This window comes from Dermochelys coriacea, chromosome 12, assembly GCF_009764565.3.
Source record: "Dermochelys coriacea isolate rDerCor1 chromosome 12, rDerCor1.pri.v4, whole genome shotgun sequence".
Taxonomy (NCBI): domain Eukaryota; kingdom Metazoa; phylum Chordata; order Testudines; family Dermochelyidae; genus Dermochelys; species Dermochelys coriacea.
The window spans coordinates 1,406,916-1,427,695 of NC_050079.1; positions in this window are offsets into that span (position 1 = coordinate 1,406,916).

Sequence of the window (20,780 nt, forward strand, 5' to 3'; positions counted from 1 at the left end):
TCCAGGTACCACTTCCCATCCCAGAATGTTCCCCACCTACAAGGCAGGCGATGATACCGAGGCCTTCTTAGAAAACTTTGAAAGGGCCTGCCTTGGGTACAGCATCTCTACAGACCAATACATGGTAGAGCTGAGGCCACAGCTCAGTGGACCCTTAGCTGAGGTGGCGGCTGAAATGCCTAAGGAACACATGAACCAGTACGAACTGTTTAAAACCAAGGCAAGAGTCAGAAGGGGGCTAACACCCAAGCATTCCCATTGGCAGTTCAGAGCCCTAAGGTGGAAACCAGACGTGTCATTTACCCACCATGCCTACCACATTGTGAAACATTGGGATGCCTGGATATCAGGAGCAAGTGTTAAATCTCCAGCAGATTTGCCCTTCCTAATGCAAATGGAACAGTTCTTAGAGGGTGTTCCTGAGGAAATAGAAAGATACATCCTAGATGGGAGGCCCAAAACGGTAATTGAGGTGGGGGAGATTGGAGCCAAATGGGTGGAGGTGGCAGAAAAGAAAAAAACTGGTCGCAGTTGGAGCGGATACCAGAAGGGACAACCTCAGACCACCCCCTACTACTAAGGGCCACCCAAGGCCCCAGCTACCATTCAAGGAACCCTCCAGACACCTTATCGTCCCACCACACCGTTCTCCAGCAACCCACCTTGCCCCAGTGACTCGTCAGCTGGACGATGTTTTAAGTGCAATGAGACAGGGCATGTAAAGGCCAACTGCCCCAAGAACCCCAACAGATTACAGTTCATTGCACTGGAATCACACCAGAGGTTCTCAGGCCCAGATACCTCCCAGATATCTTGGAGCGGAGGGAAATTGTGAGTGTGGGCGGGAAGAAGGTCACCGCGTGGAGGGACACTGGAGCACAGGTGTCGGTTATCCATGCTTCCTTAGTGGACCCCAATTTAATCAACCCAGAGATCCAAGTGACAATTCAACCCTTCAAGTCCAACTCTTTCAATTTGCGTGCAGCCAAGTTGCATGTCCAGTACAAAGGCTGGTCAGGAACGTGGATTTTTGCAGTCTATGATGATTATCCCATCCCCATGCTGTTGGGGGAAGACTTGTCCAGTCATGTGAAGTGAGCCAAGAGGGTGGGAATGGTCACCCGCAGCCAGGCTAAACAAGCCGTCACGCCCAGCTCTGTTCCGGAAACTTCTACCAGGACCCAGTCAGAGGTGTTGGACCCAGACACCACGCCAATGTCTGCAACAGCAGTAGTGGATCCAGACCCAGGGACCCAGACAGAGCCAGTCCCAGGACCGGAACAACCAACACCAGACCCATTGCCAATACTGAATCCGGTACTTGCAACCCCAACCCCAGAGGGCCCCACCGAACCTGAACCGGCAGCAGCCGATAACCCTACACTAGAGGCTCAGCCGGAGCCTGAACCCCAACATAGTGCACCAGCAGAGAGTGGTTCACAGTCAACGGAAACAGCCCCATCCCCTACATCGCTTCCAGAGGGACCAAGCATGGGTCCACAATCCAATGAGGACTGATGTCTCCAGCATCAAGGGCACAGTTCCAGACCGAACAGGAAGTAGATGAAAGCCTCCAGAGAGTTTGGACGGTGGCACAGAGCAACCCACCGCCTCTCAGCTCTTTTAATCGATCCAGGTTTGTTGTAGAAAGAGGACTTTTATACAAGAAAACTCTTTCTGGTGGACACCAGGAAGACTGGCATCCTCAGAGACAGTTGATAGTTCCAACTAAATACCGGGTCAAGCTCTTGAGCTTAGCCCACGATCATCCTAGTGGCCATGTTGGGGTGAACAGGACCAAAGACTGGTTGGGAAGGTCATTCCACTGGGAGGGAATGGGCAAGGATGTTTCTACCTATATCCAGTCTTGTGAGGTATGCCAAAAAGTGGGAAAACCCCAAGACCAGGTCAAAGCCCCTCTCCAGCCAATCCCCATCATTGAAGTTCCATTTCAGCGAGTAGCTGTGGATATTCTGGGTCCTTTTCCAAAAAAGACACCCAGAGGAAAGCAGTACATATGGACTTTCATAGATTTTGCCACCCAATGGCCAGAAGCAGTAGCTCTAAGCAACACCAGGGCTAAAAGTGTGTGCTAGGCACTAGCAGACATTTTTGCCAAGATAGATTGCCCTTTGACATCCTCCCAGATGCAGGAACTAATTTTCTGGCAGGAACTATGGAAAGCCTTTGGGAAGCTCATGGGGTAAATCACTTGGTTGCCACTCCCTACCACCATCAAACAAATGGCATGGTGGAGAAGTTTAATGGAACTTTGGGGGCCATGATATGTAAATTCGTAAATGAGCACTCCAATGATTGGGACCTAGTGTTGCAGCAGTTGCTCTTTGCCTACAGAGCTGTACCACATCCCAGTTTAGGGTTTTCACCATTTGAACTTGTATATGGCTGCGAGGTTAAGGGGCCGTTACAGTTGGTGAAGCAGCAATGGGAGGGATTTACACCTTCTCCAGGAACTAACGTTCTGGACTTTGTAATTAACCTACAAAACCCCCTCCGAACCTCTCTAGCCCTTGCTAAAGAAAACCTACAGGATGCTCAAAAAGAGCAAAAAGCCTGGTATGATAAACATGCCAGAGAGCGTTCCTTCAAAGTAGGAGACCAGGTCATGGTCTTAAAGGCGCTCCAGGCCCATAAAATGGAAGCATCGTGGGAAGGGCATTCACGGTCCAGGAGCACCTGGGAGCTGTTAATTATCTCATAGCATTCCCCACCTCCAACCGAAAGCCTAAAGTATACCATATTAATTCTCTAAAGCCCTTTTATTCCAGAGAATTAAAAGTTTGTCAGTTTACAGCCAAGGGAGGAGATGACGCTGAGTGGCCTGAAGGTGTCTACTACGAAGGGAAAAGTGCTGGTGGCATGGAAGAGGTGAACTTCTCCATGACCCTAGGGCATATGCAGCGACAGCAGATCCAGGAGATGTGCACTAGCTATGCGCCGACGTTCTCAACTACCCCAGGACTAACTGAACGGGCATACCACTCCATTGACACAGGTAATGCTCACCCAATTAAAGTCCAACCTATAATTCTATGTGCCATGGCCTCATGAGGGATACTGTTCTTGACAGCTTGTAGTCCATCCTCATGTGGAATATTGGTGTAAAGAGCTTCTACATCCATGGTGGCCAGGATGGTGTTTTCAGGAAGATCACCAATGCATTGTCGTTGCCTCAGAAAGTCAGTGGTGTCTCAAAGATAGCTAGGAGTGCTGGTAACATAGGGTCTGAGGAGAGAGTCCAAATAGCCAGATAATCCTGCTGTAAGAGTGCCAATGCCTGAGATGATGGGGCGCCCAGGGTTTCCAGGTTTATGGATCTTGGGTAGCAGATAGAATACCCCTGGTCAGAGCTCTGGGGGTATGTCCGTGTAGATTTGTTCCTGTGCTATAGCAGGGAGTTTCTTGAGCAGATGGTGTAGTTTCTTTTGGTACTCCTCAGTGGGATCAGAGACTAGTGGCCTGTAGAATGTAGTGTTGGAGAGTTGCCTGGCAGCCTCCTGTTCATAATCCAACCTGTTCATTATGACTACGGCACCTCCTTTGTCAGCCCCTTTGATTATAATGTCAGAGTTGTTTCTGAGGCTGGATGGCATTGTGTTCTGTATGGCTGAAGTTATGTGAAGCAAGTGATGCTGTTTGTTCACAATTTCAGCCTGTGCAAGTCTGTGGAAGCACTCTGTGTAGAAGTCCAGTCTGTCATTTTGACCATCAGGAGGAGTCCATGCAGAATTCTTCTTCTTGTAGTGTTGGTAGGAGGGTTTCCGTGAGTCAGTGCATGGTTCAGTGGTGTGTTGAAAATATTCCTTGAGTCAGAGACAGCAAAAGTAGGCTTCCAGATCACCGCAGAACTGTATCATGTTTGTGGGAGTGGTGAGGCAGAAGAGAGTCCCCAAGATAGGACAGACTCTTCTGCCGGGCTACGTGTGTGGTTGGGTAGATTAACAATATTGTTAGGTGAGTTGAGGGTACCACTGTTGTAGCCCCCTGTGGCATGTAGGAGTTTAGATAGTTTATTGACCTTTTTCCTCCTTAGAGAAGTAAAGTGTGCATTGTAAATGGCTTGTCTAGTTTTTGTAAAGTCCAGCCACTTGGAATTTTGTGTGGAAAGTTGGTTTTGTATGAGAGTGTCCAGTTTTGAGAACTCATTCTTGATCTTCTGCTGTCTGTTGTACAGAATGCTGATCAGGTGTTTCCTCAGTTTCTTTGAGAATGTGTGGCACCATCTCTCACATAGTCAGTTTAGTATGTTGATTGCAATGGATATTTTACCTTCAGTCCATTTGGTATGATGTCCATCTGCAGCGCTGCAGAACCTTCCCCTGAGAAAAGAGACTGAGTTATCCATAGAAATATAGAATCATGGAAGATTAGGGTTGGAAGAGACCTCAGGAGATCATCTAGTCCAACCCCTGCTCAAAGCAGGATCAACACCAACTAAATCATCCCAGCCAAGGCTTTGTCAAGCCGGGCCTTAAAAACCTCTAAGGATGGAGATTCCACCCATTCCCATTCCACTGCTTCACCACCCTCCTGGTGAAATAGTGTTTCCAAGACCTAGATCTCCCCACTGCAACTTGAGACCATTGCTCCTTGTTCTATCATCTGCCACCACTGAGAACAGCCAAGCTCCAGCCTCTTTGGAACCCTTCTTTGGGTAGTTGAAGAGTGTTATCAAATCCCTCCTCACTCTTCTCTCCTGCAGACTAAACAAGCCCAGTTCCCTCAGCCTCTCCTTGTAAGTCATGTGCCCCAGCCCCCTAATAATTTTCGTTGACCTCTGCTGGACTCTCTTCAATTTGTCCGCATCCTTTTTTGTAGTGGGGGGCCAAAAACTGGACGCAATACTCCAGGAATGGCCTCACCAGTGCTGAATAGAGGGGAATAATCACTTCCCTCGATCTGCTGGCAATGCTTCCCCTACTAATGCAGCCCAATATGCCGTTAGCCTTCTTGGCAACAAGGGCACACAGCTGACTCGTATCCAGCTTCTTGTCTACTGTAATCCCCAGGTATATCCAGACCTGGTATATCTGGTTTGGAACTAGCCCTCAGTCTGAGCTGGCTGGGGCACAACCAAAAGCTAAAAGGAGAGGAAAGGAAGAAACCTTGTGATGGGTTGGACCCCTTGGGGAGGCACCTGATGTGCTGAGATACCACTGAGTCTACCTGTTCTGCCATCATGGACCCCCTTTAACCTGTTTTGCTAAGACAGGCTCTTAAAACCTCCTCTAACACACACACAGACAGGGCCACACCCAGCTGCAGATCAGCTCTGGTAAGACTCATTTTAACGGACTTGCTCCAGTACTCAGATGTCCACCTTATTTGGAGTGCAGACCCAAAGATATTAAATTCGCCCCCTCCCTCATTGTGGAGTGAGGTGTGCACACTTCTTATCCTCCCTCCCCTCCCCGCCCAGTTAGAAATGACAGAAACTGGGTTTAATAATAAACAAAACTAATTTTATTAACTATAAAAGACAGATTTTAAGTGGTAAAAGGGGTAACAAACAGAACAAAGCAGACTACTAAGCAAATGAAATCAAACATGCAAATTAAGCTGGTTTCACTAAAGAAATTGGTTACAAATAGTATTTCTCACCCCAGATATTGTTGCAGGCAGTTAGCAAAGCTTCTGTGGTTCAGAGTTCCTGTTATATTCTTTTTCAGATTAGACCCCTGTCTCAGACTGACCTCCCCCCTTGCCTTTGGTTTTTTTTCTTGGGCAGACAGCCATGGAGAGGAGGAGGAGACCCGTTTGCCTTCCTCCCCACCCTTAAATGGGATTTACATAGGGCAGGAATCCTTTGTTTCCCAAACTTGACCCCCCTGCCCTTGTAGTGGAAAATTACAAGAAGTCCCAGGCAATGTTTTCCCAGGTAATGACAAGACCACCTGACTCTGTAGGATCACAGCATCCATGAGTCAGTGGCAGTATGGAGCGTCCCCAGGAAGGCTGAGCTTTTCACAGTCCATTGTCCTCGCTGATAGGCCTTCCGGCCTCTCTGGCTTTTCCATTGTTGTACCTGAAGTGTCAGCAGTGGGCGTCACCTAAAGTAGCATAGTTGAAATACAGATACATAGTCAATATTCCTAACTTCAGATACAGAAATGATACATGCATACAAATAGGATAATCATATCCAGTAAATCATGACCTTTCCAATGATACCTCACATGAATCATCTGGCATGAAGTACATCTCAGTTATGTCATATTCATATCATAAGCATATTTTCATAAGGAATATGGAATGTAATGTCACAAACCCCACCTGAACTGGCGGCAGAAGACTCGTGAAGACTTGAGTTCCTGGCATATCCAGACACCACTCAGGCTTTCTAGGATAAACTGGGGATGAAGCAGTTTGTAGATGATCAGTGGGACTTGGACTTGCAGGTCAAGATCAATGAAAGGATGCCAGAGACGCTCAAAGGCTGTGGAATTTGAGCCCAGAACTTGAATCTTTTCCTGCAGCAGGTGCACAAGAAGAGAAAGCAACTGCTAGTGAGGAAGATGGAAGCCAATTGTCACAAGTCGTGTAACTCCAACTCTGTCCAATTTGTATGATGAAAGAGGGGATTCTAATCTATTTCATGACCTTATTGAATGATGAGAACAAATGCTATATTTGGCTTGTAAAATAAGGCAAACTGACAATGTAAAAATGAAAGGAAACACTTCAGTTCAATGTGACAAAACTGGCCACACCAAGAAAGATTATCAATTTATGGCAGGCCAAGTCAGATTGTTACACGTGCCTTGTGAAAGCCTCTCTCCCCATTAAGGAAATATAAAGGCAAAGAGGCAGTTTGGAGGTACAAGATACAAGGATCAGCTCCACTAATTTGTTAGATCCGGACAGTTCAACAACAATGATGGAAATTTGACTAGTGAGTGCATAATAGGATCTGTGATATGAATAGGAATAACTGACATGTTAAAAAGGCTAGGGAACAGGAGATCCAAAACTGAACTGCCTCATTGGTCTCAAAAGGAGATAGTCACTAGGGCAAGCGCATTTGTCTGAAAATTGGAAAAATTAGCTTCAAAGATTGGGCCTCTGGAATTTGAGCAAGAAGTCTGAATGGATTAGCTAATTAGCTTGGATTTCACTATGGCCACTAACTGTGCAATCAGTGCTAGAAAAGGTGTCTCCCAAATTCAGGCTGGAACGTCCCTTTAAAGATGTAGCCCAAAATGGTTTGTAGGCAATTGCTGTGCAGTAAACAAATGGTCCTGCCGCCAGAGGCAGAAGCCTTTATAACAGCTACATGCTATGGTGGCTTTCCAGCAAGGGAATGATGAGGAATGGTTGAACCTTTTCTACTGGAGCTGTTCCGGAGTAATGCAGTACACTTAAACGAGGAATGGCGGGGACGGGGACAGGGACACTGATCAGATCTCAGTCCTACAGGACAGTCTAAGACTTTCTGGTTAGGAATCAGGAGTTGTTCTCCTGATCCTACACAGATGTAGATTTTATTGCACTGGTCCAGCACAAGAACTGACCCTTTAAACCACCACCTCACCTTTTCCAGTAGCAAAGAGGGAAGAGGCATTACATGCCATCCAGGAAACATACCTGGAAGGCATTACTGATCCTGCAACCATTCCTTGGGCCTCACCCACAATCCTGGCTAAAAGAAAAAGAATGGCAGCACCAGATGCTGTATGGACTATAGATAATTAAATGAAGTCACTTTAAAGGATTCTTATCCATTACCATAAATAGCTGATACCCTGGCTGTGTGGCAGGTTCAGTCTGGTTTTCCACTGGATCTTAAAAATGGGTGTTGGCAAGAGGAAGTGGATCCAAAGGACAGCAGGGGAGAGGGAACTGCTTTCACAGCAGGACAAGGCCTGAGGGAATTTAAAGAGATGGCTTTTGGCTTGTGCAGTGCACCAGCCACATTTGAAAGACTAATGGAGAGGGTATTACATGGCATGCTCCTTTCAACCTCTGTTTATACCTAGGTGATATCCTGCTGCATACTAAAACCTTTGATTGGGAACTAAAACCTTTACAAATAGTCTGGCTGCTGTCAGCTAATCACAGCCTGAAACTGAACCCAAAGAAACGAGAGCTGTATCAAAAAGAATTAATTTACCGCTGTCCATGAGGAGGGAATTTCCACTGACAAAAAAGAAAACTGGAGGCTGTCCTGAGTTGGCCAAATCCCCAGACGCTCAAATACGTGCAGAGTTTTGCAGGACTTTGTCCCTAGTGCAGAAGGTTCATTTGCGGGCTTTTTGTTGCCAAACCACTGCATATGCTGAGTGAGAAAGGGAAGCCAGTTCAGTGCTCAATAATGGAGCATTTTCAGAGTTGTAAAGGCTCTTGTACCCGCTCCTGTCTTGGCCTCTCCAGGGTTCAAAACCCCTCTCATACTGGACACAGATGCTCGTGCTTGTGGTCTGGGGCAGTATTGACACAAGAGACTTGAGAGCCTGGTGGCTTATAATAGCAAAAGTCTAAGTTCTCCTGAGAGAAACTATTGCAGCACCCGAAAGGCAGTGGTGCAATCAATAGAACACTTTCATCACTATTTGTATGGGAGGAAGTTTATGGTCAGGACAGACAAGACCAGGCTTCCCTGTAATGGCCCTTTAGATTTAGGAATCCCGAGAGACCACTCACCCGGTGTTTGGAGAAACAACAGTGTTATGATTTCAGTCACATTCTGGCCCGGCCATACGCATGGCAATGCTGATGTCAGATGGCCTTGTTGGGGAGCTATTTGCAAACACTCTGTAAGCAGGAGAGCAAGGAATTAATTGCTCCAGGAAAAGGTGTGCATCTCTCCCTCTAATTCACAGAATGACCCTGTTTCATCCAGTGGATGAAGACCTCCCAAAGTGGATCCAGTGGGAAAGCTTGGAATTTCAAGATGAAATCATGTATAGGAGCTGCGGGAAACCAGTGGGTGATGGGCATTACCTTCCTGTACTGGATACTGGGGAAAAGGACAGGTTTCAGAGTAGCAGCCGTGTTAGTCTGTATTCACAAAAAGAAAAGGAGTACTTGTGGCACCTTAGAGACTAACAAATTTATTGGAGCATAAGCTTTCGTGAGCTACAGCTCACAGTGTCTGAGGTTGTGTTGTGATCTTAAACCTGCTGGATATTTTGCGGTTGCAAAAACCTTAGCCAATTGAAGGGAGAATTTCTGCCAGGTTACAATGCAGGCAGGATGTAAAAAGCTGCTGCAGAAAATAGCTCCTTTGCAGCAGCATCTTGTGGTGACACCAAGGGAGAGCACTGCTATTGGTGTCCTTGGGCCCTTGCCTGAGACAGAGGCTGGCAGTCCATCCTTGCTGGGAGCTATGGACTACTTCACAAAATAGCCTCAAGCTTATCAAGAGGGTGAGAAAGTAGCAGGGGTCTCAGTGAATGAATTCGTCACCAGATCTGGGGTCCCAGGGGAGTTATACACAGATCAATGGAGAAACTTTGGATTCAAAAGTGTTTCAACAGGTTTGTGAGATGGTAGGGATCCATAAAACTCCCAGCATGCTCGCAGTCTGATGGGACAGTGGCAAGGTTCCTTGGGACTCTGCAGTTCGGCAGGCTAGCTTTGCAGAACAGCACCAAAGGTACTGGGACCAGCGTCTCCTATTCCTCTTGACTGCTATTAGGACAGCAGCAGTCCATGAGAATACAAAGTGTATCCCAGCACTCTTCATGTCATGAGCTAATGACCCCAGCAAACCTCTTGTATGGAGTTCCTGGAGAGAGAAAGATTTGGACTATGTGGAAACCCAACAATTCAAAACTGAAAAAGTTCCTACATTTGTTTGTGAAAATTTTGAGGATAGCTTCTGACGAAATGAAAAGACTCTGTGGCCTAAGGTAACGTGGAGAAACTTTTAAAAGAGGGGGCCCTTGCTCTGGTTCCACAATCCTAGGAGAAAGGCTAGGAGCCCTAAACTCGATAAACCTTTACAGTACTGACCTGAATAAATGAAGTGGTGTATGGGATACAGCTGGGTCACAAGAGTAAACCCAGTCATCCATAGGGACCATCTGAGGAGGCACCGGGGATAGGATTCCAGCTTTGCTGTCCCCGGAGATAGACTGCTGCTATGGAAGCTGAGGCTTGAAAAGTTGTGACAGAAGTGAACTGCAAACCCAGAGTGCCCAAATGACTAGGAGAAGCTGTGCTTAAACGACCAGGGAGAATGCAGGGGGTCAGCAATGGTTCTGGGGGCCTAGGGCAGATTGGAAGAGGTAATAGACTAGCAGCCCGGGCCCTGAAAATGTGCCAGAGAGACCAGGCAGACAGTGCTGCAGCCTACCCCAATCAAGGGAAGCTGAAAGCGCACAAGACCAAGGGATTGGGACCCCGCAAGGCAGCCTGGGGAGTGTCCAGCAGAGGGAGTTTCCCCAGGGCTGTGTGTGTGACACCTCATTTTACGGGTATGGAAACTGAGGCACAGTTTAAGCTAAGGATGCACTTGATTGGGATGAGAAGTCCTGTGCCATCACAGGAGGGACAGAGTCCCCTAGCCCTCAGCAGTTCGGCCTCGCCAAAGACCCTATGAGTGTGATCTGCTGATTTTGATTCCTGGTACCAGAGCTACCAACGTAGCTTTCTCCGTAGAGCTGGGCAGGCTCGGTAGTGTAACACAGGGCTTGGGTAGTCAGGGCTAACTCAGTCCTTGGGCAAGCAGGATTCTGGGAGCGCAGAGGCAATGAAGTGCTCAGCCTGTGGGACCAGGAATGCCTGGTATTGCTCTCCAGGGACACTCTGGGGGATGCAAGGAGCAGCATTGGCACGATGTGGGTGCAGTGATGTCCTTGCTGCTCTGCAGAGGGCTGGAGAGCAGGAGAGCCACTGAGACCCCTCGGCAGGGGGCGGGTGTTTTGGCTCTTGTTCAGCGTCTCCATGTAAAGGTTAAGGAGTACTTGTGGCACCTTAGAGACTAACAAATTTATTAGAGCATAAGCTTTCGTGAGCTACAGCATACTTCATCGGATGCATTTGGTGGAAAAAACAGAGGGGAGATTGATATACACACACAGAGAACATGAAACAATGGGTTTATCATACACACTGTAAGGAGAGGTTTCAGAGTAGCAGCCGTGTTAGTCTGTATTCGCAAAAAGAAAAGGAGTACTTGTGGCACCTTAGAGACTAACACATTTATTAGAGCATAAGCTTTGGTGAGCTACAGCTCACGAAAGCTTATGCTCTAATAAATTTGTTAGTCTCTAAGGTGTCACAAGTACTCCTTTTCTTTTTACTGTAAGGAGAGTGATCACTTAAGATAAGCCATCACCAGCAGCAGGGGGGGGAAAGGAGGAAAACCTTTCATGGTGACAAGCAAGGTAGGCTATTTCCAGCAGTTAACAATGTCTACCTTCAAATCAGCGGTACTGCGATGGGTACCCGCATGGCCCCACAGTATGCCAACATTTTTATGGCTGACTTAGAACAACGCTTCCTCAGCTCTCGTCCCCTAATGCCCCTACTCTACTTGTACTACATTGATGACATCTTCATCATCTGGACCCATGGAAAAGAAGCCCTTGAGGAATTCCACCATGATTTCAACAATTTCCATCCCACCATCAACCTCAGCCTGGACCAGTCCACACAAGAGATCCACTTCCTGGACACTACGGTGCTAATTAGTGATGGTCACATAAACACCACCCTATACCGGAAACCTACTGACCGCTATTCCTACCTACATGCCTCTAGCTTTCATCCAGATCATACCACACGATCCATTGTCTACAGCCAAGCTCTACGATATAACCGCATTTGCTCCAACCCCTCAGACAGAGACAAACACCTACAAGATCTCTATCATGCATTCCTACAACTACAATACCCACCTGCTGAAGTGAAGAAACAGATTGACAGAGCCAGAAGAGTTCCCAGAAGTCACCTACTACAGGACAGGCCCAACAAAGAAAATAACAGAACGCCACTAGCCATCACCTTCAGCCCCCAACTAAAACCTCTCCAACGCATCATCAAGGATCTACAACCTATCCTGAAGGACGACCCATCACTCTCACAGATCTTGGGAGACAGACCAGTCCTTGCCTACAGACAGCCCCCCAACCTGAAGCAAATACTCACCAGCAACCACACACCACACAACAGAACCACTAACCCAGGAACCTATCCTTGCAACAAAGCCCGTTGCCAACTCTGTCCACATATCTATTCAGGGGACACCATCACAGGGCCTAATCACATCAGCCACACTATCAGAGGCTCGTTCACCTGCGCATCTACCAATGTGATATATGCCATCATGTGCCAGCAATGCCCCTCTGCCATGTACATTGGTCAAACTGGACAGTCTCTACGTAAAAGAATGAATGGACACAAATCAGACGTCAAGAATTATAACATTCAAAAACCAGTTGGAGAACACTTCAATCTCTCCGGTCACTCGATCACAGACCTAAGAGTGGCTATCCTTCAACAAAAAAGCTTCAAAAACAGACTTCATCGAGAGACTGCTGAATTGGAATTAATTTGCAAACTGGATACAATTAACTTAGGCTTGAATAGAGACTGGGAATGGATGAGTCATTACCCAAAGTAAAACTATTTCCCCATGTTATCTCTCCCCCCACCCCACCTTACCCCCCACTGTTCCTCAGATGTTCTTGTTAACTGCTGGAAATACCTTGCTTGTCACCATGAAAGGTTTTCCTCCTTTCCCCCCCCTGCTGCTGGTGATGGCTTGTCTTAAGTGATCACTCTCCTTACAGTGTGTATGACAAACCCATTGTTTCATGTTCTCTGTGTGTGTATATAAATCTCCCTTCTGTTTTTTCCACCAAATGCATCCGATGAAGTGAGCTGTAGCTCACGAAAGCTTATGCTCTAATAAATTTGTTAGTCTCTAAGGTGCCACAAGTACTCCTTTTCTTTTTGCGAATACAGACTAACACGGCTGCTACTCTGAAACCTGTCATGTAAAGGTTTGAGCCATTCTGCACGTGGCTGTTTTACTATTGACATCAAATGAGTAAAGTCTAAGCGTGCCATTGCTATGCCCCGCAGCGGTTACCCCTCGTTACTGCATACGCTGGCTGTGGCTGAGCTCTGCTTTCCCCCCGCACTTTCATCCAATCCAAACTCCGATGGTCTGGGCTCTTTCTCCACTGCTTCTCTCCCGCATTTCATTTTCTCCCCCCTCTTCATTATTTCCCCTCTCCTTTTCCACTTCCCTCTCATTCAATTCTCCTGACACCCAACACGCCTCCAACCTGTGTCCCAACACTCCAACTTCCCACCACCGTCAATACTCTCTGGTCTCTCCATGTCCCTGCCTTCCCCTCACACCATTTCCATTCCCCTCTACTCCCCCCATTGCGCTGTCCCTCCCCCAGCAGGCTTCATCTCAGCCCCTTCCTTTGGGTTCCCCTCTACAGCGGTGGGGAAGATGGTAAGACAGAGCTCGTTCCTTATGAGTAGTCCGGGCCTGCAGGACAGGGAGGGTTGAGGTCACTGGGCACTGTACACAAGCAAGAAAATGCCTCCCCAAATCTCTTGCTTGAACTACACATTGAGCCAAGATTTCGTGCCCCCACATTGATCCCAGAGACTCTCCTTTTCCTATGGTTTGCAGGTATCTCTACCCTGCACTCAGGAGGTCTGGCTGCAGCTGTGTCGACATGCCCAAGCCAGCTAGGATCTCCAGGAACAACAGCTGTCAAGCTGCAGCAGCATGGGTGGCACATGGTCTAGCTCCACCCAGAATCCTGGATATATATACGAGTGGCCCCCCGCTGCCAAGATTTCCCATCTGTGGTTACTGAGCTAGCTTGGGAACCTAGCTCAAGTGTGTCTGTGCAAGCTGCAGTCACTCCTCTGGACTGCAAACAGCAGGCAGGTGGGAAACTCCTCAAGGCTTGGGAGTTAACCTTCAAACTACTTTTCTCCTTCTCGTTTTAGTGGTGCTACAGTCACCAAACTTCTGTCCATGGCTGAGAGCCCCAGAAGTAAGTGGAAAAAGCACCCAGTATGTCTGAATTTGGATCTGATTAACCAAAGTGTGTGTGTGGGGAGGGGGAAGCAGAGCTCAGCCACAGCCAGGGTATGCATCAACGAGAGGCAACTGCTGTAGGGTTTCAGAGTAGCAGCCGTGTTAGTCTGTATCCGCAAAAAGAAAAGGAGGACTTGTGGCACCTTAGCAACTAACAAATTTATTAGAGCATAAGCTTTCGTGAGCTATAGCTCACTTCATCGGATGCTGTAGGGCAGAGTAATAGACTTTACTCATCGGCCCGGCCACAGGGGGAGGGAGCCAGAGTCACAGGGGAGGGAGCCAGATCCCGTCCCCATGGGCCCTGCAGGGCCAGCCTGGCCACACGGGGTGGGAGCCGGAATTTGTTCTTTTTTATGTATCACCCACAGAATTGCTGACACAGTTAAACTTATCTAACTACATCTGAACAATATTGAGCTGGGCACGTTACCCAGCTTTTCAAAAATGCCCAAGTGATCTGTGTGCCCAGGGCTGCTCAATAGCAGCTGGGCACGTTACCCCCTTAGGTACTTGTGGCAGGTCCCATTGGGCCTTACTACTAATAAATTAGCGTAGGACTTTCAAAATGGCTAGGTGGCTTAGGAGCACAAATCCCAGAGGCTCTTATGCTCCTAATTCCCTTGGGTGCTGTAGAAAATTCCACCCATTAGATTTTCCTTTTCAATGGCAGCTACCCAGTGTGGGTGCTGTCACCTGCATGCTTGCATTCTCTGATCAGAACTGAACCTGGGTTTAGATTCAGAGATTCCAAGGCCAGGAGGGACCATTGTGATCATCTAGTCTGACCCCTGTAGAGCACCAAGCTAGAGACCTACCCCACAATAACTCCATGAGCAGTTAGAAAATATCCCATCTTGATTTTAACATTGCCAGTGCTGGAAAATCTTCCACAACCCTTGGTAAATTGTTCCAATGGTTAATTACTCTCATCATTAAAAATGTGCCCCTTATTTCCAGTCTGAATTTGTCTAACTTCAACATCCAGCTGTTGGTTCATGTTATGCCTGTCTCTGGTAAATTGAAGAGCTGATTGTTAAATATGTAGGCACTTACAGACTGTAAACAAGTCACCATTGAACCTTCTCTTTGTTAAGCTAAACAGATTGACTTCCTTGACTCTACCATTATAGGGCAGGTTTTCTAATCCTTTATTCATTCTCGTGGCTCTTCTCTGACCCCTCTCCAACTTATCAACATCCTTCTTGAATTGTGCACCTCACAACTGGACACAGGATTCCGGCAGTGATTGCATCAGGGCCAAATACAGAGGTAAAATAACTTCTCTGCTCCTCCTTGAGATTCCCCTGTTTAGCCATCCCAGGATCATATTAGGTCTGTTTGGCCACAGCATCGCATTGGAGGCTCATGTTCAGCTGATTACCACCATGACCCCCAAATCTTTTCAGAGTCGCTGCTTCCCAGGGTAGAGTTCCCCGTCCTGTAAGTATGGCCTGCATTATGGTCTCTCAAGTCCCAGAGTAGCCCTCCTAACCACTGGATTGTCCTCCCTCTCTAGGAAACATCAGTCGAGACCACATTCTGGGCTTAAGGGGCAGCATAAAGGAAGGCCCAAAGTCACAAGAGGGCAAAGGAGACAAAGGAAGCCATCAGCAGAGAAGCTTGTGAGAAAGAGCAGGAAGGGATGAGGCAAGAGAGACACCAAGGCAGAGTCATATCCAAACTTGATGGATGGACTAGCTTGAACTTGACATGGCAGCTGGGTGGAATGGGGAAGCAGAAAAGGAAGATTAGCTGACAAGATGTGTTTGAAGTTTAAAAGTTCAGTCATCTTTGACTGCACAAAAATGTCGCAAGATTCCCGTTCCCCCCCCCTCCACAGACTCTCTCATCTCATAAACCACTGTAGGAATTTTCCTTACATCCCCATACATGTGCCCCTTTGGGCAGTTTGGGAAAGCTATGAGACAATGGAAAGTAGGCTTAGAATGGAAACTGTTTGCAACCTGTTTAAAAGCAGGAGACTGCTATAATTTAGACCTCTACAAATCCTACACCAGTTGAGCCACCTACCTGACTGAACAGTCTTGACTGTGTTCTCTAAAGCCCCAGTGGGGACATGGGTCACTCCATTTGGCGCTGGGAGAACTCATGTGGCCTGATTTTGAACTCATGGGCTCTAGATTCCGTCAGCACTGAGAACATTCTAGAGGTTAGAGTTCCCCTCGGTACCGTCAATGCCTGGAGAGGCCAAGGGGCAGACTGGGCCCTGTGGAGTGGTGTGTAACTCAGGCTGCAGTTCCTGTTGGTGGGAAGGAATGGGCACCTCAGCTAGGAGGGCTGTGCCAGAATCCAACTGTTCTACCTCTTTAGACCCAATTACTGGCAGGTCCAAACCTCTTCCCTATACCTCAGTGTGTGGAAATGGTAAGATGGGCCTATGAGAGCACTTCGTCCTCAATTAGTCCCTGAGGTGTGCATGAAAGATCAGTGCAAAGAACTTCTGTCAGGAAGGAAAAATCAGATGCACAATTATAAAATGAGGAATAACTAGCTAGGTGGGAATGCTGCTGGAAAGGACCTGGCCGGCATAGTGGATTACAAACTGAAGGAGTCAGCAGTGTGATGCAGTTGTGAAAAAAGGCTAATATCGTTCTGGGGTGTATTAACAGGAGTGTCGTATGTGAGACAAGAGAGGTCACTTTCCTGCTCTACCTGGCGCTGGGGAGGCCCAGCTGGAGTCCTGTGTCCAGTTCCGGGCACCGCACTTCCGGAACAATGTGAACAAACTGGAGAGTCCAGAAGAAAACAACAAAAATAAGAAAGGGATTAGAAAACTTGCCCTGTGAGGAAAGGTCAAAAACCCAGGCATGTTTAGTCTGGAGAAAAGGAGACTGAGGGGGACCTGCTAACAGTCTTCAAACATCTTGAGGGCTGTTATAAAAAAGACAATGATCAATTTTTCTCCATGTCCACTGAAGTTAGGACAAAAAGTGATGGGCTTATTCTGCAGCCAGGGAGATGTAGGTTAGATATAGAAAAACTTTTGAACTCTCAGGACAGTTCAGCTCTGAAACAGGCTTCCAATGGAGGCTGTGGAATCCCTGTCACTGGAAGTTTTTAAGAACAGGTCGGACCAACCCCTGTCAGGGCTGGTCTAGGTTTAACAGTCCTGCCTCAGCACAGGGAGTGGACTGGATGACTTCTCAAGGTCCCTTCCAGCCTGACATTTCCATGATTCTAGGATGATCCTCCTTGTCTTGGCTCGCCAAGCCTTTATCAGCTTGCCTGTACATGTCATACCTGCTAGGAAAGAACTCAGATCTCAGACAGTGAGTCATTGGACCTGGTCTTCACAGTACATGGGAAAGGTGTGGGCTTTGCCTTGGGACAGGGCTTCAAAACATATTTAATGCTCAGAAGTTGGGTGTAGCCTTGAGCCCTGAAGCATTCGCTAGCTAAGTTTTTAGAGCAAGAGTCCAGAAATTCCGGGCCAATGAACCACCCCACTGCTGGCCCTGAGGCAACCTCCAATCCAAGTGTATGACAGGGACAGTGAGAGAGGTCCTTCCATTAGATAACACAGAGTCCTTATAACAATGGAAGAGGAAGGAGAAGCCAGGCTGTAGACAAGCCATCTTTTACCCGAGAGTTGAGAGACTGTGTAGGCAATGGACATTCAAACTCTATACAAACCCTAACCCAACATTCCTCCCAAGGACTTGCTTACAGGTGTGTTCTGTCCTCGCTGAGGAATGAGGAAGGGTCACCCCCTCTTTGGTCTTATTTGATAGAGCTAAGGAGCCCTGAGCTAACCATGTCTTGAGGAGCAGTGAGAGGAAAGGGAGAGAGCTCTTTGGCAGATGTTGCAAAGCAGCTCTCCATGTGCCGATGTCTTTGTTTTCTGTTTCACATCCCGAATCTTCACTGGAGGCTATTTGAATAGGACTGGTACACCCTCGCCTGAAGTGCTACCAGCTGGGAAAGGCACTGACACGCCGGAGTGATGCAGCAGAGATAGGGTTGGGTATAACATTTTTGCAGGAGTGGTCGCTGATGCCAGCGGAGACTGAACAAGGATAGGCCCAAACAGAAGAAGAGCTTCTGGTGGCGGTATTAGAAGTGGGGTGATCCCATCAATAGATCTATGGCCACCCAGTGATAATGTAGTCAGACAATCAAGGTAAAGCCCCTCCTTAGTGGTCCAAAGAGATAGCAGCGCATGTTGATCTACCTTTGGTGCTACCAGGTAGAGATCAGACATTGTCCACGACAATTATTGGTGTTGGCCAATCCCTCAAGCAGGCCTATAGATCCAGCATCAGCAAGCTGGGGGAAAGGGGTCAGGACATAGTGCAGCATGTCAATGGATTCAAGCTCCCAGTTTCAGCAGTGCAGTTGATGGAAATCAAAGAAGCTCTGGAAAAGGTCATCTAACTACAGACAGGCCAGAGAGCAATCCTGTCAGTATGGCCAGAAGATACTAGCCAAGTACTGGGAGGAGCAGAACCATATTTTCAAATTTTAAGATGAGCTGCGTGTGCAGGATGGAATCTCATTTCCAGGACTGAGAGTTGTTTGTCCCCACATTAGATAAGGATGTCATCCAAAAAATAAGACTCATGCCTCAACAATGACCCCCGTCAAGAGCGTGTTTACTGGCCAGGAAGGAATATGCAACTCCTTTCCTTGATAGCAGGGTGTGATACCTGCCACTCGTGTGATAACCACCAGCAGAAACAGTGAGACCAGCTGGGTGAGGCAATATCTTTTATTGGACCTTCTGTTGATGAAAGAGACAAGCTTTTGAGCTAACTTCCTAACTGTCAGGGTGGTTAAGCACTGGAATAAATTGCCTGGGAAGGTTGTGGAATCTCCATCATTGGAGATTTTTAAGACCAGGTTAGACAAACACCTGTCAGGGATGGTCTAGATAATACTTAGTCCTGCCATGAGTGCAGGGAACTGAACTAGATGACCTCTCGAGGTTCCTTCTAGTCCTATTATTCTATAATTTCCACATAGTGTGAAGGAGTGTACTGTCTCCTGCAGCCTTTTTTGTCTTGCAGAAACTTTTGATTTTCATCTCCATTGAAAACTTTTGTTTAGAATCTGATGAAATTGAAAAATAAAGCAGTGGGGAGTTTTCCCCCTTTCTCACCCATGTTTCCTAGAATCATATAATAGAATCATAGAATATTAGGGTTGGAAGAGACCTCAGGAAGTCATCTAGTCCAACCCCCTGCTCAAAACAGGACCAATCCCCAACTAAATTATCTCAGCCTAGGCTTTGTCAAGCCAGGCCTTAAAAACCTTTAAGGATGGAGATTCCACCACCTCCCTAGGTAACCCATTCCACTGCTTCACCACCCTCCTAGTAAAACAGTGTTTCCTAATATCCAACCTAGACCTCCCCCACTGCAACTTGAGACCATTGCTCCTTGTTCTGTCAGCTGCCACCACTGAGAACAGCCAAGCTCCATCCTCTCTGGAATCCCCCTTCAGGTAATTGAAGGTGCTATCAAATCCCCCCTCACTCTTTTCTTCTGCAGACTAAATAACCCCAGTTCCCTCAGCCTCTCCTCAAGTCATGTGTCCCAGCCCCCTGATCATTTTCATTGCCTTCCGCTGGACTCTCTCCAGTTTGTTCACATCCTTTCTATAGTGGGGGGCCCAAAACTGGACGCAATACTCCAGATGTGGCCTCACCAGTGCTGAATAGAGGGGAATAATCACTTCCCTCTATCTGCTGGCAATGCTCCTACTAATGCAGCCCAATATGCCATTGGCCTTCTTGGCAACAAGGGCACACTGCTGACTCATATCCAGCTTCTTGTCTACTGTAATCCTCAGGTCCTTTTCTGCAGAACTGCTGCTTAGCCAGTTGGTCCCTAGTCTGTAGCAGTGCATGGGATTCTTCCGTCCTAAGCGCAGGACTCTGCACTTGTCCTTGTTGAACCTCATCCAATTTCTTTTGGCCCAATCCTCCAATTTGTCTAGGTCCCTCTGTATCCTATCCCTACCCTCCAGTGTATCTACCACTCCTCCCAGTTTAGTGTCATCTGCAAACTTGCTGAGGGTGCAATCCACGCCATCCTCCAGATCATTAATAGAGATGTTAAACAAAACTGGCTCCAGGACCGACCCCTGGGGCACTCCGCTTGATACTGGCTGCCAACTAGACATTGAGCCGTTGATCACTACCTGTTGAGCCCGACAATCTAGCCAGCTCTCTATCCACTTTATAGTCCATTCGTCCAATCCATACTTTTTTAACTTACTGGCAAGAATGCTGTGTGAGACCGTATCAAAAGCTTTGCTAAAGTCAAGATATATCACATCCACCGCTTTCCCCATATCCACAGAGCCAGTTATCTCATCATAGAAGGCAATCAGGTTGGTCAGGCATGACTTGCCCTTGGTGAATCCATGTTGACTGTTGCAGATTATCTTCTTTTCCTCCAAGTGCTTCAAAATGGATTCCTTGAGGACCTGCTCCATGATTTTGCCGGGGACTGAAGTGAAGCTGACCGGTCTGTAGTTCCCCGGGTTCTCTTTCTTCCCTTTTTAAAATATGGGCACTATATTTGCCTTTTTCCAGTCATCTGGGACCTCTGCTGATTGCCTTGAGTTTTCAAAGATAATGGCCAATGGCTCTGCAATCACATCAGTCAACTCCCTCAACACCTTTGGATGCATTAGATCTGGACCCATGGACTTGTGCACATCCAACTTTTCTAAATATCCTTAACCTGTTCTTTCACCACTGAGGGCTGCTCAC